General features: G+C 37.7%; 1 protein-coding gene across 2 annotated transcripts in view; it reads left to right on the plus strand.

Moving 5' to 3' along the window:
* The first annotated feature begins 20,724 nt into the window (after positions 1-20,724).
* Positions 20,725-26,018, plus strand: part of LOC114031829 (oxysterol-binding protein-related protein 1) — a 305,142-nt gene continuing 299,848 nt past the window's right edge. The window contains exon 1 of one of the 2 annotated variants that reach the window (XM_027846969.1): positions 20,725-20,823. The gene's annotated coding sequence lies outside the window, so the exon portion shown is untranslated. Of the gene's footprint in view, positions 20,824-21,073; positions 21,149-26,018 lie in introns of those variants that run through there. The other variant, XM_027846970.1, reaches the window with a different exon arrangement.

A 26,018-nucleotide genomic window follows, 5' to 3' on the forward strand; every position in this document is an offset into this window, starting at 1 on the left:
CATTCCTTTCCCATGCCCTTTTTCAGCTCCATCCTCAGTCTCTCGCAGGTTCCTTAACAATCCTTGCCCACTATATAGTGTAACAATAAATCTTTGTCAACTTGAGTCAAAGAATGCTTGAATCTGTGAATTCATTCCAGACAACCCCATCCTGTACTCCAGTCTTTGAGGGGTCTCAACCTCTCAGACCACAAGAGGGTCATGAGATCTGAGCCCCTGAAAGGAAAAGACCCTGTCTTTGGGATCTGGACCCCTAAAAGGAAAAGCCCTAGAACTTTCCCACAAATTTCAACAGTTTATATCCCCTCTGTTCTCCTGAGGCATCCAGCCAATCCCAGTCAATAGTCCTTTTAACTGCCCTTTTACTGGGGCTCTCTGGGCACTAAACTCCTTTCATTGTCTACACCAGGCTCACCCCAGGCTAATTGCCACTCCTTAATCCCATCCAGATTTTCTCACTGTTTTTTCCTGTATAAAATTACCAATCTTACCCCCATTAAATTGCCCAGATTCTTAGAATCTGGCCCGCTTGTATTGGCATCACAAATACCACAGATTTACTAGAAAACTTGCCCACCCAATCAGTGAGTGTACAACAAACTCACTACTTGAACTGAAAGAAGGCTTAAGTGATTGAATTCTTTCGAGGCAGACCCATCCTAGCACCCACAAACTACATCAGCTCCATGATCATATTATTCAAAGTACTTTTCCAGATGTGTCTACATGATATCCTTCCCTCCTTAAATCATGGGAGTAAAAGAGTTTGACTGAATTCAGTTAAACATTTTATTAGGTGCTTGTTATGTGCAAATCACTGATGATACAAAGACAAAAATAAAAGTCTCCTTTGGAAGAGTTTACATTCTGGGTGGAAGGTGGAGGGACAGCATGTATACAAACAAGCATGAAAAACATACAAAGTAATACCAATATCTATAAGTAACTACGTCTAATCAGGGATCAGAAAACTTCTCATGTAAAAGGTGGCATCTGAGCTGTGCTCCCAACAACCCTGTGAGATGCTAATGTTACCCCATTTTATAGATGAGGAAACTGAGTAAGTGTCTAAAGTAGAATTTGAACTGGTCTTCCAAGGGCACATATTCAGCACTGGCAAAGACTAAAACTAGCTCTTCATGTGAGACTGGAGTGAAAGAAGAGATAATGGGAAAAAGGGGAAGGAAAGGATAATTTTGTAACCTCTTAATTTTAAGGAAGTTGGACCTGGACAGCACAACCCTGATGGTAAAAAAAATATTCCACATACCACTGAAAAAAATTCACCTCTGGATTGTCTTTGGTACCAAAACATAGATCAACAAGGGCTCCAGGAAAATGTTAAACCTATAATCAATAATATCTGGCAGTGATCATCTGAGTTTTGCCAATTATAAAATTTTACCTCAGACTCTCTTCAGATGACATTATAGATTATTATTTTCTCATGTTCATGCCTTTTGGGATTGTTTTATTTTCTCAGAAATATGGAGCCTAACAAAACATCTATTCTACTACTTTAAAGTTTTTCTGTATCCTTTATACAGAGTATCATCTTGCTATGTATGAGTGCTTTTGTTCTAACTTCTGTTCTGAAAATTTCCTTGCATATGAAGAGAATTTCTAGCTCCCCTTATCAAAAGGTTGCATAATATTTTATACCTGGAAATCAAGCTGAAGCTGAATTCAGTGCCCTTTGTAGAATCATTTCACACTGGTTATGTTCCATAAAGAAATATGTTCAACAAAGAAAAATTAGCATTTTGAAGAGAAACATTTCATGCATTCTTCCTATCACAATGTTGTTCAGTCACTTTTCAGTCATGTCCAACTCTTCATCACTCTCTTTGGGTTTTCTTGACAAAAATACTGGAATGGTTTGCCATTTCCTTTTCCAGCTCATTTTACAGATGAGGAAACTGAGGCAAACAAGGTTAAGTGACTTGCCTAGGGTCACACAGCTAGTAATTCTTCATACTATATCTAGACTAAAGAATTGATGGTTTTCAACAGTACAAGTAGATAGATGACACATTGAAATGTTTGCTCTTAATCCTGTAGTGTCCCATACACCTGTTTCTTGCAAGAACCATAAATAAATGTTTCCTTCACTCACGTCAGTTTAAGTTTTGTTTCTTAAAGGAGAGCAGAACTCTGACGGTTTGCAACTAGGGAGCAGTGGGCTACTACAGCTCGCCCGTCCCTCCCTATCTCTACAAGGAGTGTCTGAACCCCGTTTCTAACACATACATCACAGACTGCATGAAAAGTCTTTCAAAACCACTAGACTTAGAGGACATGACAGAAATCCTTCAATCATTTGGAACAGTCTGTTCCAATCATAATAGATCTTTCAATTGCCAAAAGTCTGTTCCAGGTGATTGAGGGATTTCTATTATGCCCTCTAGGATCTGTATAAAAAGCATTATCTGGAATTGGGAAGTTTTTGAAGGTTGATTGAGTATGGCATTCTAGCTAAACCCCCTAAGAAAGTAACCACCTGGAGGGAGGTGGAGGAAGGAGAGGCCTCAGATTTGGCTTTGACCTTGTGAACTTTGAAGTATCTAAACCAGTATCAAACTAAAATAGGATCCTCTTAAAAACCACAAATTAACATTATATATGTTGTCATATGTTCTTATTTATTTTGTTGAACATTTCTCAATTGCATTTTAGGCTAGTTCGGTCTAGAATTTTGTGGTAGCAACAATTTTGGACTTCCCATTTTCCAATAAGTGTCCTGTCATCATCCCCACCCCCCCTTACATAGTAGCAGTCAGCAGCAGAATCTCCACTGGGAGCCAAAGACAGACTAGATGCGTATTTGTCATGCTTACGTGGAATTTCTTGAGCACCCTATGAATGGGAGAAAAGTACTTCCAGAAACCAGGAACTATAAGTTTCTACTTTGCCACGTGTGCTGTCTGAGCTTACGTCCACTCTCCTCTGGACCCCACGTGAGGAAGTGTACAACAGACCTTTGGAGGGATATTTTTTTTATGCTTCAATTCTGTATTGAGACTCAACTAGTACTTTCTCTGGATATGCACAGCATTTTTCATCATAAGTCCTTTGGAATTATCTTGGATAATTGCATTTCTGAGAAGAGCTAAGTCATTCACAATTGATTATCTATTGCTTATACTATGTATAGTGTTTTCCTGATTCTGCTCATTTTGCTTTACATCAATCCATGTTTTTTTCAACTTTTTCTGAGAGCATCCCGCTCATCATTTCTTATAGTACAATAGTATTCCATCGCAATTATATACCACAACTTGTTCACTATTCTACTAACAGTGCATTAATGTCTCAATTTTCCCACAGCCCTTCCCAATATTTATCATTTTCCTTTTCTGTCATATTAGCCAATCTGATACATGTGGGGAGGTACCTCAGAGTTGTTTAATTTATATTTCTTTAATCAATAGTGATTTAGAATATTTTATATGACTATGGATAGCTTTATTTCATCTATAAGCTACTTGTTCATATCTTTTGACCATTTATCAATTGCAGAATGGTTTTTATTTTTATGAATTTGACTGAATTTTTTATGTATTTGAAAAATGAGGTCTTTATTAGAGAAATTTGCTATAATTTTTAACAGTTATGATTACTAACAGTGTATTTCACTACATCCTATTCCCCACACCCAGCCCATTTATCCTACTTTCTCCTTTTACCCTGTCCATCCTTAATAATGTTTTGCTTCTGACTATGGTCTCCTGTACTCTGCCCTGCCTTCTATAAGCTTTCTGTTTTCTTATCCATTTGCCCTCCTACTTTCCTATAGGGTAAGATAAATTTCTTCACCCAACTGTGTATACATGTTATATCCTCCTTGAGTCAATTCTTTTGGGGTGGGGGGAGGGACTTGAATTCTTTATTTCATTTTTTAAAATTAATTAATTTATTTTTAGTTTTCAACATTCACTTGCACAAGATTTTGAGTTCCAAATTTTCTCCTCATCTCATCCCTTCCCCACCCCAAGATGGCATGCATTCTGAGTACCCCTTCTCCTAATCTGTCCTCCCCTTTATCTCTCCCCCCCTTCTCTTATCCCCTTCCCCTCCTATTTTCCTGTAGGGCCCGATAGATTTCTGTACCCCATTTTCTATATATCTTATTTCCCAGTTGCATGTGAAAACAATTTTTTTTAACTTTTGTTTTTAAAATTTTGGGTTCCAAATTTTCTCCCTTCCTCCCTCCCCACCCACCCTCATTGAGAAGGCAAGCAACTCGATACAGGTTATAGATGTGTAGTCATGCAAAACACTTCCATAGTAGTCATGTTGTGAAAAACTAAGTATATTTCCCTTCATCTTATCATTTATTCTTTTCTCTCTTTTGACCCTGTCTGGAGGTATATTTTTGTACCAATTGTTCTTAACGCTACCATCTTAGTAAAAAAAAAAAAAAAAAACCTTTCTAAAAAATTACCTAAGGCTCACTAAGTGATTTTCAACTGATAATCTTTTCTTAAAGTTGATTAACTAATTTATTTTTAGTTTTCAACAATTACTTCAATAAGCTTTTGAGTTTTACATTTTCTCCCCCCCCCCCCCCCCCGCCACCTCTCCAAGATGTGTGCAATCTGATATAGGCTCTACATATACATTCCTATTAAACATATTTTTACATTAGTCATGTTGTAAAGAAGGATTAGAACCAATAGGAGGAACCACAGGAATGAAAAAACAAAACACAAGGGAAAAAAAGAGCAAGTTGTATTCGATCTGCATTCAAACTCCATAGTTCTTTCTCTGGATGTGGATAGCATTTTCCATCATGAGACTTCTGGAGTTGTCTTAGATCCCTGCATTGCTGAGAAGAGCTAAGTCTATCAGAGTTAGTCATCACACAACATGGCTATTTTTGTGCACAATGTTCTCCCGGTTCTGCTCACTTCACGCAACATCAGTCCATGCAAGTTTTTCCAGGTTTTTCTCAAGTCCGATTGCTCATCATTTCTTTAGTATTCCATTACATTCATATACCTTAACTTGTTCAGCCATTCTGCAATTGATGGGCATTCCCTCAATTTCTTTGCCACCACAGAAAGAGCTGCTATGAATATTTTTGTACAAGTGGGTCCTTTTCCCATTTTTATGATCTCTGTGGGTTACAGCCCTAGAAGTAGTGTTGCTGGGTCAAAGGGTATGCACATTTTTATAGACCTTTGGGCATATCAACTGATAATCTTGGCTTTAGGCTATAGCTAATGGCATTAGAGAATCCTCTATGCCATCCCCACCCCCACTTCTTAGTAGCATCGCTAGATACCACTCCTGGGAGGGAGATGTAGCCCATGAAAGGGGATGGGGGAGAGAGAGAGTAGGAGTTGGGATAAGAATCCTCCAAGCATATATGGGTTACACAAATACCCATCCTCATTTGCACAGGCCTAGTAACAGTTAATTGCAAACCAGTAGTTTAAAATGCTGGATGAGTTTAGTTTTATTACTTATGTATCTTCAATAGAAAGGGATTCATTGTTTAAAGAAAAAAGCTTCATTTATGAAACTTGTCTCAACAACCAATTACAATGAGGAATGCTGAGAAAGTGAGAACGACTTTTAAAGAAAACTAATTAAGAGCTATTTCCACCTTTGAAAAACACTCTGAATTCCCCCCAATTTGTAATTACAATATAACCACTACTATAAGCCAAGAAACTTACTGCTAAGCAGTCAACTACTACCTTCATAAGCAGTCATCTCCTCATAAACAATGCTCTCCCTTGTGGGGAAGTATATATTACTAAGGCCTTAGTTCTGCTAAAAGAAATTAAGAATTCATGTTGTAACAGTATACCTTGGCTATTCTTAACCTCCACTGATTCCTTCAAATGAAGACCCATAACAAGATAAAGTATATCGATGGTATCAAGATAAGGTAATTGCTCAGTTCCTCAAAGAAATCAAAACTACTCATTAAATGGAAGAGTGTCCTTTTGCTCAGTGAGGCTTCTTAAACTTTTTCCACTGGCAACGCATTTTCACTTGAGAAATTTTTATGAGAACCCAGGTATACAAAGTAAGTATACAAATCAAACATTTACTGATAATAAATCACAAAGAAATTTATTTTAAAACAATTCTTTGGTATACATATAATTTTACCATTTATTAAAGACAAAAGCAAGTTTGCATACTAATGAGATGGATGTGCTTGTTTATTTTTACATAAAGAATTAAATCTTGGAGGAATATTTGATACTGCAGGACATAGAGCACCTTCACATTTTTCAGAGTTAGTCAATATTTTGATTTTATAATCATCATGCTGAGAATGCCACTTCACATAAATATGTAGTGCAAAAAAAGGAAAACTCTCATAACAAATACGCACAGTCCAGAAAAACAAATCCCTACATTGACCATATCCAAAAAGATATTTCTCATTCTGTATTTTAAATAAACCACATTTCTGGCAAAAGAGTGTTTCATCTAAAGTCCTCTGATTTTGTAGTTTATCATTGCATTGTATTGATGATTTTTCTTTATATTTTGTTGTCACTATATGAATTGTATCCCTAGTTCTGCTCATTTCACTATCCACCAATTAACAGAAGTCTTTCTAGTTTCCTCCAAAACTGTCCATTTTGTCATTTCTTATGGCAACAAAATATTCTATTAACATTCATATTCTATAGTTTAGCTATTCTTCAATAAGTGAACACTGCCCCCAGTTTCCAGTTTTTGTCTGCCATGAAGATAACTTTTATAAATATTTTCACACATATGGGTCAAATAGATCTGAGAATCATCTGCATAGATATGACATTAAAATCTTGGAAGCTGATGAAGATTGCCAATGCATTACTTTATAGAGCTAGAAAAAAATTAATAATGAAATTCATAAGAAGAGGGTAAAGTTGAGAATCAAAGATAAAATGAATAAGTCTAATTATAAAAAGATAAAAAACTTCTGAACAAATAAATATATAAAGTAAGCTTATAATGGAAACATTTTGGGAAAAATTGCAAGAAGTTTCTCTGATAATAAATATTAGTTTATTACAATTATGTTATTTAGACTCCAAATACTTTTTAACTTTCTTTTAAAGGTCTTTTCTTGAATATAACTTTTATTGCATTGTGATCAGGAAATTATGAGGTTAGTATTTCTGGTTTCTACATTTTTGACGAAGTCTTTTTTACCTCAAGACATGACTGATTTTAAGATATTTTTTTTTGACTTAGAACTCTGAATTCTGACTATGCCATTCCTGAGAGTTTTAATTTGGAGGGTTCTTAAGTGACCAGTAGATTCTTTGTATTTTCACTTTGTCCTCTCATTCTCGGAATTTTGGGGCCATTTCTATTTATAATTCCTTGAAATATCCAAGCTTTTTTGCCACAATTTTAATGTAATTCTTGAATATCTTGCCTTGATCTGTTTTCTAAATCAGTTCTTTTTGACATTACATTTCTTGCACTGTCTTTTTAAAAATTTATTTATTTTTGGTTTTCAACATTCACTTCCATAAGATTTTGAGTTCCAAATTTTCTTCCCATCTGTCCCTTCCCTCCATCCCAAGATGGCATGCAATTTGATATAGGCTCTACATATACATTCATATTGAACCTATTTTCACATTAGTCATGTTGTAAAGAAGAATTAGAACCAATGGGAGAAACCACAAGAAAGAAGGAACAACCAAAAAAAAAAAAGATAGAGAGAGCAAATAATATGATTTGATCTGCATTCAGACTCCATAGTTCTTTTTCTGGATATGGACAGCATTTTCCATAATGAGTCCTTTGGAGTTGTCTTGGATCCTTGTATTGCTGAGAAGAGATGAGTCTATCAAAGTTAGTCATTGTACATTGTGGCTGTTACTGTGTATAATGTTCTCCTGGTTCTGCCCACTTCACTCAGCATCAATTAATATAACTTTTCCTGAAGTCTGCCTGCTCATCATTTCTTATAGCACAATAGTATTCCATTACATTCATATATCATAACTTGTTCAGCCATTCCCCTGCTGATGGGCATCCCCTCAATTTCCAATTCTTTGCCACCACAAAAAGATATTTTTGTATATGAGGGTCCTTTCCCCATTTGTATGATCTCTTTGGGATACAGACCTAGAAGTGGTAGCTGGATCAAAGGGTATGCACATTTTATAGCCCTTTGGGCATAGTTCCAAAATTGCCCTCCACAATAGTTGGATCAGTTCACAACTCCACCAACAATTTTACATTGTCTTTTGTTTTTTCAAGCTTTTAATTTTGTTTTGATATTTCTTGGTGTTTCATTAAGTGACTTTTTTCTGTTGGCCCATCCTAATTTTTAGGGCCTTCAGCTTTGGGCAATGTTTCCTATTGTGTATTCTAAGGTACCAATTCCCCTTGCCATTCTTCCTTCCACTCCCTCTCCCAGTTATTTGATTTTGAGTCTCTTATTTCATTTCTTCGTGGTGCCATGCTTATAATTCTTATGACTAGGACATTTTTTTTTCCCTGAGGTTCTCCTTGGACCTGTTGTGGGGTAGTTCTCTTCTTCAGGGTTTATCCCTTGGGCATTTCTCAGTTCATAGTATTCAGTATTGTCTTTGCTAATATCAGCAGCCTCAGTGTCTAGGTTGAGGGGCCTCTGCTTGAGTCAATATCCCATCCCATCCAACAGTAGTAGGGACAGGCCCATCTTGGTCCTAAGTGGAGTGACTAAAACTAGATCTCTCCTTCTATAGGAATTGTTTGGCTTTTTCTCCTGCTGTGGTGCAGGCCTAGACTTCCTGGAAGCTAAATTGGACCAGGAATGCCTGCAATATTCATAGCCTTTCTTCCACTGTGTCCAGGACTCCAAATGACCCTTACCAGTAGGGCCTTTTATTCCAAGTGGTGTGGGACTTCTGGGCTAACCTCTGGGCTCTAAATGGAGGTTTTCTCTTGTTTCCTTGAGGCTTGGGGCCACCTCCCCCCCCCCACCTTGCTAGGCTCCATATCCTTTTTTACCTTTCCTCTTCTATTGGACTCGGTTCTTGCCTTAGGGCTGTTGTCATAGGACCAACCCCTAAACTGGTCTCCACCTGGGGCCCTTCCTCTACTGTTGGGTTCTTGTCACAGAACTCAGAACTGCTCTCCTGCTGAGCTCTGTCTGGGGCCTTCCTCTTATTTAGAGTTGTGTATCTAGGCCACCCTCCTAGACAGGCTCTCCCTGTGACTGCTCCGCACTTGGGAGCTCCTGCATTCCCTTCTGCTGTAGAGCTCCAGAGCCACCTTAGGCTATTCTCTGCCTCAAGACTTTCTCCTGGCATTGAATTCCCAGGCTACCAAATCGTACTGCCAAGAACCCTCCCCCATACTGAGTTCTGCTTGGCTTATTCCTGGTCATTCCATTTACCGGGAGTCCCTCTCTGGTTCCTGTAGGGCTGTCTTGCCTACCCAGGCTTGTCAACTTCAGGGGATCTGCAGGATCTGCAGGATCTTCACCATAATTCTGTGAAGTCCTGGGCTAGGGAGAGGAATCTACAGCTGGTTCTCCTCATTTCTTTTTAAACTGTTGTGGGGGATTTGGATTTTTCTAGGTCCTAATACTCCACTATATTCACCTAAACAAGAAATACTTATATATTAACAAATAGTCTTTGACTATTGGATGTTGGATAAAATAAAGAATATAGAGTTTTTCTTCCACACTTTGTAGATACTTAAGATATATAGATACAAATATGTGCATATGTATGTATATATGTATTCACATGTGTGTTCTATATATATATATCTGCCTATATACACATATATTTATATCTCTGTGTGACAGAACATATACACACATACATATATTCACATCTCTGCATGATAGGAACATATTTCACTGTAAAACTTCTATGAATTTTGACCTTGTATTTACTATACCAGTGTCAGCCGCACATTGTATGAAAATCATTCAGTCAATCAATAAACATGTATTAATAGCAATCCTACTATATGCCAAGCATTAAGCTAAGTGCTGGGGGTATAAATAAAGGTAAAAGATAGTCTTTGCTCTCAAGGAGCTCACTTTCTAATGGAGAGAACAACATATAAACCATTGTGTACAAACAAAATATATAGAGGTTGAATTGGAAATAATCAAACAGAGGGAAAGTACTAGAATTAAGATGGATCAAGGTAGATATCCTATAGAAGGTGGAATTTTAGTTGGGACTTGAAGGAAGCCAAAGAAATTAGGAGGCAGAGATGAGGAAGGAGAAAATTCAAGGCATGAGGGACAGCCAGAGAAAATACCTGGAGTTGAGAGATGGAGGGTCTTGTTCAAGAAACAGTAAGGAAGCTGGTGTCCCTGGCTTGCAGAAAATGTAAAAGGTAGAAAGGTTAAGGTGTAATAAGATTAAAAAGATGAGAAGGGGGCAGATTTTAAAGGGCTTTGAATGCCAAACACAGAATTTTTTATTTGATCCTGGAGGTGATAGACAGCCATTGGAATTTATTTATTGGAATTTATTGAGTAACACATGTAGTCTCCTTGCCAACAATAGTAAGAGACTACATGTGTTACTCAATAAATAAATTATTAATAAATAATAAAAAGCATGATGGAAGAAATATACATGTAGTGAGCCAGAGCACATATTTTGAAGGAGAGCCCACAAATCAAACAGAACTCAGAATTGAAGAACCATGTTCTTTGTTCCCAAGTACCTTGTAAACTTGTCTTACCAACTCAATCGATGAGTCTCTCTCTATCCCTGTTGTCTCTGCTACATACATTTTTATGTCAGCCAATCACCCTTTTTTCTATTTCATCAAGTCACTTTGGTGTGGAAGTAACTAAAAACCTGGGCATTCCATCCATTTATTGAGAAGTGATAAGAACTTGGCATAGACTGGGTATGCTAAGTCTTAGTGGTCCCTCACAGCATCATTGCTAAAATCCTTTCCCTTCTTGCTGTAGCCTTGAATTCTTGAATGAATAACACACTCCTGCTTCATGTTATGCTGTAATGGTTTCTTTGTATGAATTTAAATATACTGCAATAAAGGTTTATTCCTATAAGAATTTACTGCCTCTCTGTTTCTTTTGTGAAATTTCTTTTATATCTGGAAAAGGCTGAAGCTGACTGGATAACATCCTATTCTTTTCGGACTTACTCACCCTATAGAATTTTAAGCTATGGAATCATTTATTTTTTCTCTGAAAACTTTGAAATCTGCTTTCCCAATCTTGAGAGCATGGATCATACTATGCTCAGTTTCCCCTCTGTTCTGGTCCAGGTCTGACAAATCAGTTCACTGACCCAAGTTCAGAATTGCTGTGAAATGGGACCATATGACATATGTGATCAATCAATCAATAAACATTTATTAAGCACCTGTTATGTGTGAGGCATTATGCTAAGCACTGGGACTACAAAAAGAAACAAAAGCTAGCCCCTGCTCTCAAGGAGCTTATGATCTAATAGGGGAGAAGACATGCAAACAAATATATGCAAAGTAAGTGATGAATAAGATAAATAGGAAATAACAGGGAGAAGGCACTGGAATTAAGAGGGGTTGGGGAAGGCTTCCTGTAGAAGGTGGCATTTTAGTTGGGACTTAAAGGAAGCCAGGGAAGTCAGTAGTCAGGGTGTAGGAGGGAGAGTGTTCCAGACTTGGGGGACAGCCACAGAAAATTCCCAGAGTGAAAAAATGGTGTGTCTTATTTATGGAAAAGCAAGGAGGCCAAGGGGTCACTCGATGGAAGAGTACATGTTGGGGAATAAAGTATGAGACTGGAAGGAAGGAGAGGACTAGGTTTTGAAGGACTTTGAATGACTAATAGAGGGTTTTGTATTTGAACCTGGAGGCGATAAGGAGCCATTGGAGTTTATTGAATAAGGGATTGACACGACCCAACATGAGCTTTAGAAAAATCGATTTAGTGGCTAAATGGAGAATGGATTGGAGTATGGGGAGACTTAAGGCAGACAGACCTACCAGTAGGCTATTGCAATAATGAAGGCATAAGGGGAAAAAAAAATCAAGGCATGAAGAAATGAAGGCTTGCACTAGATTCCTTAAAAAGACTAATAAAATTGTGTAAATTGGTTTATGTGGGACCTTTTTTCTTTTTTTTCTTGTTGACCTCTTTGGAATATATGTTTAACAGTGAGATCTTTGGGTCCAAGGACATGGACATTTTAATTTCTCTGTCTCTTCTCTTTTTCTATCATTCTCTCTGTCTCTGTCTCTCTCAATTTTAAGTACATTTCCAGAAAGGCTGTACCAGTAAACAGCTCCAACAGTGTAAAGAGTTCCTGTCTTCTGGACATTCTAACTCCTCTAACATTTTTTCTTTTTTCATTAAAATTCAATTTTATTTTCAGTTCCAAATTTGCTCCTTCCACCTTACCTTCCTTGAGAAGGCAAGAAAATAAAACTCATTACAAATATTTTTAATCTCGTAAAACAAATTTCACCTTTAGATATAACATACATTATTTCCATCTTTCATCAATATTGTCAATTTCCTGGGGGTGAGGTGAAATCTCAGATGTTTTAATTTTATTAGTCTTACTATCAGTGATTTGGAACAATCTTCCATATGGTTGTTAATTATTTGTAATCTTTCTTTTGAGAACTGTTTATTCACATTGTTGCACAAATTTTCTTTGGGTCCTGAATAGCTGTTGTCAATAAATAAGCCAGTACAGGATAAAGACACGGGAAAACTGGCTTATTCACTTGAGTGGGACTCACTTCATCAGTAGGTAATGGCATGTGTGTGTCTGATACATTGATAGATTGTGTGTGGTGTGTGTGTGTGTGTGTGTGTGTGTGTGGCCAGAACAGGTACATTAGGCAAGAACAGGCACTTGTTACAACAAAAGAGAATACTTATCACACAAATAAAGGAAAGAATGTGTCTTTTTTGCACAGTCATTTGCACAGCACCAATGGAAGCAGTACCTTCTTTATCACCATTTAATAAACCTACTGTGTGCTTTATCTGACAGAATAAAAAGTAGGGGACAACTTCCTTGACCTACTATCAACCTCTGAGTTTTCTTCTGTAGTCATAAAACTTGAATAGGCTGAAGGGAGATATTGAAAGAGAAGTTTGCTTTAAGCTTTTCCAGCAGTAAGAGTCTGAGGCATCACATAGTTAAAATAAGGATAAATACAGAACAGAATGGAGTTAGTTACTTCACCTACTATGTGCCAGGCACTATACTTACTACTGTGGACACCAAGAGGCAAAAAACAGTCCCAGCCTTCAAGGAGCTCACAATCTAATGAGGAAGACAATAAGCAAACATATGTGTGCGTGTGTGTATGCATGTATATATGTACATATACAAACATGCTCATACATATACATACATATATGTATACACACATATACAGGATAAATAGGAAATAATTAAAAGAAGGAAGGCACTAGAAATAAGAGGGGTTGGGAAAGGCTGCCTGTAGAAGATGCGATTTTTAATTGCAACTTGAAGGAAACCAAGGAAGCCAGTGGCTTTCTTCCAGGCATGGAGGATAGCCAGAGAAAATGCCCAGAGCTGAGAGATGGAGTGTGTTGTTCAAGGAACAGCCAGGAGGCCAGTGTCATTGGGTCAAAGAGGGTGTGGCAGATAGCGAGGTATAAAAAGATTGGAAAGGTTGGGAGGGAGGGATGTGGGGAAGTGTTGATTTTTAATTACTTTAAAAACCAAACAGAGGATTTTATATCTGATTCCGGAAGTGATAGGGAGCCACTGGAGTTTTTGAGTAGGAGGATAACAATGGTTGCATCTACACTTCAGGAAAATCACTTTGGTAGCTTAATGAAAGATGGATTGAAGATGAGGTGAAATGAGACAGGTAGACCCCACCAGCAGGCTATTGCAGCAGTCCATTGGTGTGGGGGTGGAGGATAGTGAGGAGTTGAGTATGACATTTAGGTTGAGTTCATGAGGAACTGGGAGGATGGTGTTGCCTTGGAAGGTAATAGTGGGGGTGGAGATGGGGATTCTGGGGGAAAACAATGAGTTCAATTTCTGAATTGAAAGGAGCCTTAGAGATCTTCTAGTCCAACACTCTCATTTTATAGATGAAGGAACTGAGGTCCAGAGGAGTTCATTGACTTTTACAAAATCCTACATCAATTAAGTTAGGTGAGAATTAAATCTTAATCATCTGACTCCAAATCCAGTGTATTTTCCACATTGCTGGTCTAAATCTTTTTTTCCCCATGTTACATTAAAATTTTCCAGTAGTTCTTGTTACATGAAGAATTCCTCCCTAAAGTCATTGATGCTCTTAGGTTTATTGAACACAGGGGTTATGGAATTTGGTTCTGATTCTTATTTGCCTAGTCTATTCCACTGAGTGACTTTTTTATTTTTTAACTGGTACCAAATAGTTGTGAGGATTACTACTTTATGATATAATTTGAAGCCTGGAAGTGCTATTCCTCCTTTATTCTTGCTTAAGAAAAACTACTTCCCTTGAGATATTCTACCTTTTGTTCCTCCAAAGGAATTTGGTTATTATTTTCTGGGGCTTCATGAAATAGCCCATTTGTAGTTTGATTGGTATAGCAATAAATCTAAGAAATAATTTAGGTGGAATTATAATTTTTTAGTAATTTTGGTGTGGTCTAACTATGATTAATAAATATTCCTTCAATGATTTAAGCAAGGTCATTCTTTATGTCTCTAAAGCAAAGGGTTTACAAACTAAACTCTGGCCAAGGGCCAAATCTTGCCTTCTGCCTGTTTTTGTAAGGTCGAGTAGCTAAGAATGTTCTTTATACTTTTCAGTAAAATAAAAATTTGATTAAAAAATGTAAAAACCCATTTTTAGTTTACCATTCAAAGTGGCTGATGTGTTAAATTTGGCATAGGATGATAGTTTGCAGGCCTCTCTGCTTTAAAGAGTGTTATTGTTTTTTATATATTTTAAGTGTGTCTTTGACTTTCAGATATCTCATGTATTTCATAGTTATTTTGAGTGAGAGATCTCATTCTATTATTTCTTCCTGGTTTTTGTTAAAGTTAGTTAGAAATGCTGATGGTTGTTGTGGATTTATTTTCTATCTTGCTACTTTACTAAAATTACTGGTCAAATTTATTTATTTACTGATCCTCTGGCATTCTCTAGTATGCCATTATTATCATTTAGAAAGAAGGATAATTTTGTCTCCTCTTTGCCAATATTCTTGTCTTTAATTTCTTTTGTCTATTGCTGTTGGTGTTTCTATGTCAAAGAATAGTGGCGAGGGCTCATCTTTACTTTACCTTGTATTATTGGAAAAACATAGTGTTTTCCCATTTTAAATAATGCTAGCTTTTAGTTTTAGAGGCATACTCTTATCATATTAAAACAGGGCCTTTCCATGCCTCCCGCAAAATAAGTGTTGTATTTCTGTTAAAGGCTTTTTAGTAATCTTATCACTATTATGTGGATTTGTTTGTTTTTGTTTTGATATGATTTTTTATATTAATTGGTTTCTTCATCTATGGATTCTATGCTCTTCAATTCATTCAGTACACCTCTCCTAACAAATTACACTTCTTAAAATACCATATTATCCTGCTATTACTGGCTCCAAAATCCTCAATGGCTCCTCTTTGCCTTCAAATAAAGTTTAAATTCCTTATCTTGACATTTAAAACTCTCTAAAATCTGACCTAACTTTCCTTTCTAGTCTTACTTCTTGCTGTTGTCATATATATATATATATATGAGAGCTTAGAGTTTGATAAGACCTTCTATTTAAACTATATATCTTTGACAAGGTTTTTTTAAAAAATAAACTTTTCTTTTATTCAATTAGTCAAAGTCTGCCATCTCTTTCTCCCCTCTCCCAACTGAAAAAGGAAGAAAAACAAAACTCTTGTAATAAGTATGTAGAACCAAACAAAACAAATTCCCACATTGACCATGCTAAAAAAAAACAAACCAAACTCAATCTTTGCTGAATTTATCTCTTCTCTATGTTTCATCATAAATCCTAAGGATTTGTGTTTGGTAATTGTGTTTATAAGAGTTCTCAAGTCTTTCAGAGTTGCTTTTGCAATAGTGCTATATAAATTGTTCTCTTGATTCTGCTCATTTAACTCTGCATCAGTTAATACAAGTTTTCCCAAGTCTCTCTGAAACTGTTCTCTTCATCATTTCTTACTGTGCAATAGTATTCTATCACATTCATATGCCATAACTTGTTCACCTATTCTCCAATTGATGGGCACCTCCTCAATTTGCAATTCTTTGGCATCACAAAAAGAGCTGCTACAAATATTAGTCCTATTCCTCCTTTAATCTCTTTTAGGTACCCAAAGGCATTAATCTTGACATATGGTTGTCTAGTCTTTGCTTGGAAATGAAAAAAGGCTTATTCTATTTTAAAATAGCTGTAATAAAATGTTTTGTTATACTTAGAACATTTCTCTAATCTATGAGTCTAGTAGTCCTTTGAAAAATGAAATGATTTTAGTTTGGCAAGCCTTTTATTAATGAGCCTATGATGACTCCTACTGATAATTGCTTCTTCATCTAAGTACTCACCAACCAACTATTCATTTATTTTTAACTTTTCTTGGATATATGTCAAGCTCATTGGTCTTCCACTTCTAGTGCCCATTTTTCCTTACTCTCTTAAAATGGGGAAAATGTTTGCTTTCCTCCAGTTTTTTGGTACCATTTCTATTCTCTACAGATGTTACAGTAATCACCAAGCTCAATACATGCAGGCACATGGAACATCTAATTTCCCTTTACCTCAGCAATTTATGTGGATTTGCTTGGTGACCCTTGACCTACTTTTCAGCCAGTTTTCTAGCCAGTCATTATTTCCAACCCTCCTCAAAGTCCCAGCCTATAAAATCCTCCTTTCAAATAACAAGTGTAAAGTATATTTTTACTGGTACTTCAAAGATACACTGATACGTAGGGAGTGTCCAAAAAACTGGGGAAGCATTGTGGGTTGTTTCAGGCTTAGGGACAACATTGAAGGGGATACAAGCAACAGGTACTGGGTTTTGCAAGGAATTGAGGGGAATTGTGGGAAAATGGGAATGGTCAAAGTACTCCTGAACCAAAGTGTTCCTAGCATGCTAATATAATTCCTAAGATTTAGTCATCTCATCTCTGAAAATTTTATGGAAGGCTTCCTGGATTTAACTAAATATAATTTTTCAAATTCTGCTGGGGGCAAGATTAGTTGTTCTCCAAGTACTTGAATAGTGTTCTCTTTAAAAAGTCTCATGTTTTAGAGGAACTGGTTCAAAGCATTTGAAAGCATGAAAAGTAATACTTTTATTAATTTACTAATTATTCCCGGGCTATTTCAATAGCTGAAACTTTTATAGTTTTTTTTTTAATGTTTACAAAGCAATTCACATATGCTGATTTAAGTAATATTCAGAAAATGACCCTTGGAGGCAATTAATTATTATTTTCAACTTATGATGAGGAAACCAAGGCTTAGAAAGATTATGTGAATTGTTTATAGTTACACAACTACTAAGTGTTGGAAGCAGGATTTGAATGTAGGTCCCTCCTGGACTGAAAGTCAATTTTATATTTATCATCTCAAGGTAAGTTTGAGGACTATGATTTAAGGATTGAAGAGAGTGTTATCAGTGCTTCATTATCTTGAGATAACTACTTCTTGTTGCATTTCAAAGAGTTCAGTGATAAAATATGGAGGATATAGAGGTTTGAGAGTAAAGGGCAAGTTTAGCAGAGGATAGAAAGTGATAAGGAAAAAGAGAAGGATGTTCTTAAAGGAATCTATGCAGATGAACATCTGCAGACTAAAATTTTTAAAACACACACGAGAGATAGAAATGAGGGCAATAAACTGTAGACATATAGGAAAGAGAAGCAAGGTGCTCTAAGTATAATCAGGAAGGCTCAAACTAGTATGAACTGAGGCATATGATAAGTCCGAAAAACATTTTTTTTTTAAAGGCTTTTAAGGTTCTGGTCAGGGTAACAGAAAGATTTGCAAAAGGATACGGCCTCTGTGTGGGAGTGTATGGGAAGACAATAATAGATCACAGAGCTCTAGCAGAAGTCTTTAACTATTTATTTTTTTCCCAAAGAGAATTTCATCTTCTGGATGGGAATTTTGGGACAAAAAATAGTTAAGGGGAATTGATTATGCAAATTTCATTGACAATTGTCAAACACAATACACATAGCATTTCGAATGGAAGAAATTGCGTAAAAAGTTAGAGTTGCATTATCTTTATTCTCAACTTCATTTCTGGCTTCCCAGATAAGCTAAGGCATGGGCTCTGAGGTTTCTTTTTCTCCAGGCAGTTAAACGTTCTCCAAATATCAATTTAGTTAAACAGTTATGTCAACTTAATATCAAATTAATAGATGCAAGGGACTTTGACAAGTGTTAGAGATATAAAGATCAAAGTGAAACAGTAACTGCTCTCAAAGAGTTTAAACTGTACTTAATGTATGTGTGTATATATGTATGTATATATATATAATTTATCATAGTTCTAAGTGGATAATGTAGTTAGTTATAGAACGTTATCACAGTCAACCACACATTTTATTAATTTGTTATGCCTGACCTAATGCCTATTTTACTTGGATGGAGCTGGCCTTGACTATAAGCATTCTGACTATTCTTCAAAAGTATAATTCTAAGCAATTTGTATCAAAATTAAGTGTAACCTATTTCATAGTGTAGAAAGTAAAGGACATATCATCTGGATTTGTTTTTAAATATTTATTGCTAGGGAATGGAATTAAATGACTTGCCCAGGGTCACACAACTTATGTGTCTGAGGCCAGATTTGAACTCAGGTCCTTCTGAATCCAGGGCTGATGCTCTATCCACTGCACCACCTAGCTGCCCCTGGATTTGTTTTTAACCCAGTGTGTCTAACTATGCTTAATATGAAATATTATTTAATAAGCTGAGGAGGAAGAGAAGGATTTTTCTCTTACCCTTTTCTCTTTATATATCTTTCATTCCTACCTATTTCTAAACTAACTGATACTTCTGCGTCATTTTTTGATGACAGGTAGAATAGACCAGAGACACTGTTGATCAATTAAAACATAATTTGCACACAGTTGTCATAATAAATATTCAATGAATTAAATTGACCAAGTTTCCACTAGTCAAATCTTCAAAACCATAAACTGAGACAGTCTAGAAAATATAGGGAAGAAAACTATCCTCCTAATTGTCTCAGTTGTCTGTTTTTCTTTGGCTTCAGAAATATGTTTACTCTTAACAGGTAGTATGAAGGAATAGGAAGAGAAAGCTGCTATGTTCCCAGTCATTAAAACACTGTATTATGACATTAGTAGGAGTTGAAGTAGACAGAACACACTTTCTGAAGTAAGGAAGACCTGAGTTCAGATCTGGTTTCAGACACAAGCTGAGTGACCTTGAGCAAGTCACTTAACCCTTTTGTCTTTGTTGTGAGTTGGGTTGTTATGAGGATTAAATGAGATGCCAGTTGTAAAGCACATAGTGCTATATAAATGGTAGCTATTATTATTAGTAATTATGGTTACATGTAGTATATAGCCAATGCACTGCTGGGAGAATACTTAACTTGTATTTATGTTTCTGCCAAATCTCAAAGTTTATAAATGTTTGTACTATTTCAATACAATCCTCCTAGTTTAATGCTTTCCACGTTTCTTTTCAAAAATGTATTAATTTAAAGAAGTTGAGCTCAGCTTTGTAATCAACTCCCTTAGGAGAAAAATGATAATTTAGTCTTCCTCTGTTGTCATACTTGTTTACATTTTGTTTTTCCTTTGCTATACAAAGCAAAACCAAACAGATCACTTTACTTGGTACAGACAGAACTAGTTTTCCTATTTGATATAACAATGGTAGGGTGGTAGGATGTTCCAAGAAATTGAGTTTCCACACTCAAGCCTACTCTCCCAGAACACTACTGCTGAAAGACTACAATTAGAGGATCAGAGATCTGGGCCTGGAAAGCCATCTTCTGGTCCAACTCCTTCATTTGACAGATGAAGAAACTGAGGCCTAGGGAGGGGAAATGATTTGCCCAGATAATATTTTTTTTTTTTAATGACAGCAGCCTTCGTTTTAAGACAGCGTTAGGAACCGCAAGCAGCATTGAATTCCCATTTGGATGCAACACGCCATCCTATTGGGTTTGTGCCTTAGTCCACAGTCCTCCTAGGTTCCCCACAGTGGACAGCTCCCCTGGGGTCAGTGTATCCTCCCCTAGGGTGCGGTCTAGCAGCGCCCCAAAGCTTGGTCCTCTTTCCATAACCTAAGGGATCGTCTAAGGCGGCAAGTGCACGGAGGACCGGAACGACCCGCGCGAGCACGCGCTCCCAGTTCCGCCAGCGCCGGGCCTGTCACGTGTCGCGAGGTGTTGCTGGGGTACAATAGAGGGGGCTCTGGGAAGCGTGCGCGAGGCTGCAGGGCGCGCGCCGCGGGAGCGAGGCTGTGGTGCGCGTGCAGGGAGCGAGTCGCGTGCGCGGAGGCCGAGGGAGGGAGGGAGGGACGGACAGATAGACTGAACCGGCTGGGGTTGGAGCCGCCATCCCCAGCCACGTGAGCCCTGGCGCCCCAGCCTGGGGGAGACCTCGCTCTGAGTGTGCTGGGAGCGACTGCAGGCCGACCGCCTTCCACAGGTGGGGGGGGCGAGGCGGGGGGCGGGGAGGGGGCAAGCGGCAGGGAGGCGTCCGTCGGTCGGGCCGTCCCCAGTGACGCCCCCTTCCCCTCCCCCACTCCCGCTCTTTGTCCAGCCTCCGGTCTCCGCCCCGGGGGTCAGTCTCCAGCCCGCGCCTCCACCTGATCGCTCTCCACCTGAGCTCGGCCACCTGCGCCCAGCCGCGCCGCGGGAAGTTAGTTGCCCAAAGTAGCCAGCGGTTAGTATCTTTTGCGGCTCCTGGCGGGATCTAAGGACGGGCGTGTGTTTGTTGTTGTGTGCAGGGGGCCGGGGCGGGGGAGGGGGCGGCTGCCACCACTTTCCGCTTCTTCCCGGTCTGAAGATTGATGCTTCGCTCAGCGGAGTCAGGAGCTAGTCATGTGACCAGTTTCACTTCGGACCCAGGAGTCGGTCCAGCTGGGAGCAGGGTTTTCGTGCGGATTCAAGGGGGGTGGGAGGGGGGACCTGGGGGACCGTGAGGACCGGCGGCAGCGCAGCCACGAGAAATCGGCCTCGGGAATTGTTTCTGTACCTGGGAACTAGAGGTAATGCCTTTAAAACGACCTGACGTGAAGGATTGGAAGGAGCCTTTGAACGTGTTTTGACTAGCTACACCACTTTGCCTGCAACTGGCTTTTTTTGTTTTTGAACCGGACCTTGATAATGATTTTGAGCTGTTAGCAATACAACTTGTAAATTTAAACCCGTACTTTGGAATGTTGTAATGAATTTACTAGGCTTTTGCAATTGATGGTTTCAAATCTGTCTCACTTAAAAAGTGTCACTTAGAGCAACCATGAATTTGTAATTTTTTTTCTGTGTGTATTTATTCCATCCTCTAGCTTCTGCAGTACTGTTAATTAGTGAGTTCTGTTGGAGAGGGAAAAGCCTTATTGTCCTTACTCAGGATTTGGAAAATACTTTTTGCTTAAGAGGTATTTTGTAATAAATATTATAAGGGTGGGCTCAGAGTAAAGAAAGCTCTGGATTCAAATCCCACCTTTGACACTAATTATGTCACCCTGAGCAATTTATTTCATCTCTTCAAATTTGTTTCCTCATCTATGAAATGAAACTAGTAATTCCTGTAGTACCTACTTTAAAATAGGTTGTTTTGAAGCTCAAATGAGAAAATCTAGGTAAAGTGCCTTGTAGATGCCCGCTATTATTGCTCTTTTGGATTACTCTTTCTAATACTGTTGTAGGTATTACAACCAGCATTTTAGCTAGAAATTCCTCGTTCTTATGTCAAAACTTAAGAAAGCTTTCACCATTACTAATTAAAAGAGTTAAGGGATATGCAGTTTCCTCCCTGTGGTAACTACTTAAGTAGTACTTAAATCTATAGAAAGAAGGGAGGAAGTTGGTAATAACGTTCTCTAGTTTTTATTTTTCCTGGTGCAGACCAGAACTGTCAAAGTAATGGACGTCAGCAACTACATTTCGGCTTGTTATCTGGTAACTCCTACAAGTTTAGTGGATTTAGTTAAAGTAAATGTTGGGTATGAATGCAGTTTTTGTGGAGTCTTGAGGTCTCTGATACACTGTAAATAACTTGTTGAATAAGCAAAACCTTCTAGTAGTGTGGGAAGCTCTGATGCCTTTTAGCTGATGTTGTGACTCCTTCAGCCAACATCTTCCTTTTTCTTCCTCTTTCCTTTCCCTCAGCTTGCATGTCTCTGAAGAATTGCAGCTTGAAAGTTTGTAAAATAAAACAAAACAACAAAAAAATGCCCAGAACAAATGAACTACATTACTTTAGTATTATTGTTTTAAAAAAAATAAAACCAATCCCTATTTTAAGTAGTTTATGCTACTTAAATTCTCTAATGTTTTTAATTGAAATATATTTGTTTTGAGGTGCCCACAAAAATAAAACTACCATGTTTTTTATGATTTCACATGTTGAAACTCTGCTGTGGCTGAGAATTCTGATCTATTAGAATCCCTGTTCTATGCATATTTTGCAGGAAATTTAGTTTATAAAAATTCAAATATATGGAAATGGAATCAGTGATAGAATAGTTCATTTCTATTTGACTGTATAATTCACTTAAAAGATTGAGCAAAGGGGCAGCTAGGTAGCGCAGTGAATAGAAGTCCAGCCTTGGAGTCAGGAGGACCTGAGTTCAAATGCGGCCTCAAACACCACTTACTAGCTGTGTGACCCTGGGTAAGTCACTTAACCCCGATGGCCTACGCAAAAAAATGAAAATAAAAAAATTGAGCAAAATACACTTGCTTGAGGAAGTCATACCAGGAGAAATGTTATAAAATATTTGAGAAAGAAAAGATCTCTTATTTAGGGGAACCGGGAAAAGTTTTGTGAAGACAATAACTGACCTGAACTTTAAAAGAAAGGGTCAGTAATTAACAATTCTGTCAGAATGGAGAAAAAAGGAAAGAAGTTGCAGTTGTATCCATTCCTTTACTTATTGACTTAGGAAAGCTGTTAATCTTCTTTGATGATCAGATAGCACCTTGATAAAATTAATATTAATGATAAACTATGATTCATTGTACATCTTGCACAATTTTATAAGAATTAAATATTCATTGTTTTTATAAAACTGCTTTCAATAAAGAAATAGTGATAAGTGCCTAGAGAAGAATCTGTATTTTGAAGATATTCTGGATGGCACTTTGCACATATTACAACAATATAGAATTATTTAATATGTTATCAAGAATAATATAAATCAAATATTTTTTTCAGAGGTTTATAAACTGTAATTATAATTATGGCTTATATTCCTTACTATCTCATCTTTAAAAGACAGATATGTATGTGTTTATGTGTGTTTAAAAGGGTACAAAGGAGTATTGAAGGACTGTTCATTCTATATTAAGAATAAAGTTTAATTGAATTGAAAATTGATTAACATTTTAAATTTTCTTTATTTTGTTAAAGAGGCTAAGTTTTTTTAATTTTAAATTTTAAAATTCTGTTATTTGTTAACTTAAGACCTATCTTAGAAATAAGGGGTAGGATGGGGGAGGGGGGAAGGCATGTTAAACCATAATTAGCCTTTCTACCCTAAATTGTACCTTACATTTACCATAACAATTGTTACTGTCCTCTAGGGACTGATTTCAGTTTCATAGAATTTGAAACCTCAATATTCCTTCATTTTTAGGTATGCATGTTTTTGCCAGGTTTGGTGACTTGTGGTCTATAGGCCAGGATAGGCCCAATATTAGATCAACTCATCTACTTTACTGAAATAATTAAGAACCATCTGTTATAAACGGCCTCATCTCCCTTATTTCACACTTCAAAACACCTGTACAACTTTGTCCATTCTGTCCTGCTTTATTCCACTTGCCTTTTCAGAATAAACACATCTGCTCTGATTGGGGAGGTTGTACTACTGATCATTCCTTTCTATTAATTCCTTCTTTACAAACATTAAAAGATCTTTACTTTACCCTACAATGTGCTCAAGATATCTACCTATATAACTTTTGTTTTTCTCTTCAGAACTCCTAGAATTTGTTTGATTTTGCTTTGTCTACTTCTGTGCCAACCACTTCCCAGTCTCTTAAAGCAGGCTCTATTGAAATAAGTTTCACTAAAATTATCAGTGATTTCTTAACTGCTAAATCCAGGGCTCTTTTCTTAGTACTTTTTCTCCTTGACCCATATATGACTTTTAATATTTTCAACCCACCACTTCCATCCAGAATTCCCTCTTGGCTTCTCTGACATAGTTCTCTCAAGTTCTTCTACCTATTTGACCATGCTTCAGTTTCCTTTGTTGATAAATCATCAATCTTCTGCCCCTTGACAATAGGTATTTATTAAGGCTCTGTTCTAGGACTTCTTATCTTCTCATTTTACCCCCTTGGTTGGTGATCCTTTTAGCTCTTATGTTCGATTATCATCTCTACACAGATGACTCCCAAATCTGCATATCTACTTTTATCTCCCTTCTGAACTCTGTACATCACTAGATATATGCCTGTCATCTTTGCCTGGATGTCCTATTGGCATTTCAAATTACATCCAAAATGGTACTACATCTTTCCCTCTAAACTTTCCTCTAGATTGTCCTTTTTATTCTTTCAAGGGAATTACTGCTGTCTAGTTACTTATTCTGTAACCTGAGTTATCCTTAACTGTCTGGTGCCAAGTTGTCAGTTCTATCTCCTTGTACCATCTCTACTATCTGTCACCTTCTCTCTGGTTTTCTTTCCTTTAAAACAGTCAGTACCTTCATTTAGGCACCTTTCACCTCTTGCCTTTTACGGTAATAGCATACTAATTGTTCTTTTGCTTCCTGTCTCTCTGTACTCCAGTTTTTTGTTTTTTTTGTTTTTTTTGTTTTTTTTGTTTTTTTTACATGCAGCTTCTTCTGTATAGCTGAAGAGATAATCTTTAAGCTCTGGTTTGGACATGTTGCTCCCCTGTTTGAAAGTTTTCAGTGGCTTTTTTTAGGATAACACAGTCTTCTCAGCCTGGTATTTTAAAGGCTATGGGGACAGAATTAATATGGCAGAATGAGAGTGTTTTTGCCTAGCTATGCCAATACACCTCCATAACAACCTAGAAAACATGCCAAGCCAAATTCTGATCAGGAAAGCCAAGAAAAACTCACAGGTAGTCATTTTTCTAGCTCAGATCAGCTCAGGAAGACAACAAATGTCTTTGGTCACTGGGATAGGAGCTGATCAGGAGCACAGTATGGCAGTAGCAGCAGTTGGACCAGGAGCATTCCAGTGCCCAGGTATGGTAAAGGGACAGAGAGAACACTAGTACAGGAAGCACCAAGACAGAGAGATCCCAAGGGAACCCCTGAACTAGCACTGGGAGCAAGAACAGATGTCATGTGCCGACTCTGTCACCCACTGCCCACTTCTAAGTAATAGATCCAGGGCAGAGAGGAGTGGCTGCAACTGAGCTCAGCGCCCTAACAGAGTACTTAACCTAAAACAAATTTCAGAAACTTAACTATGTGGCTTTAAGCTCAGGAACTGAGAGATGACTCAGTTCAAATCCTTGGCCCAGCACAGAAATTTGGTGGAAAAACCAGAGTAGGAAACAAGACCAAAGGGGAGCCAGCAATTCATTTGCTCTGAACCTGCAGAACCTGCTCTGAATCTCCCAGAGGGCAAATAGTGATTGGGTCTACTGAAATTTAACCACATACAAGCCAGCAAATCCAAACCTGAGTCGGGAGCTTGCAGAGCTCAGATCAGGAGGGCAGTGAATAGACCTCTCCCTGGATCATACCACTTTGGAGGTGCTGAAAACTTGTAGGGCCCCATATAGAGCTGTGAAAGCAACAGAACCTCAGGCTGGACACCCTGGCAGGACAGGGTGGGTCCCTCCCTTCTCCTCTATCCCTCCCCTTCCCAATGAGCAGAGTCTAATGTAACATCAAGTTCAAAGTCAAGAAGTAGTCTGGAAGAATG

Source organism: Vombatus ursinus, unplaced genomic scaffold (assembly GCF_900497805.2).
Source record: "Vombatus ursinus unplaced genomic scaffold, bare-nosed wombat genome assembly UNPS02015255.1, whole genome shotgun sequence".
Classification (NCBI taxonomy): Eukaryota; Metazoa; Chordata; class Mammalia; order Diprotodontia; family Vombatidae; genus Vombatus; species Vombatus ursinus.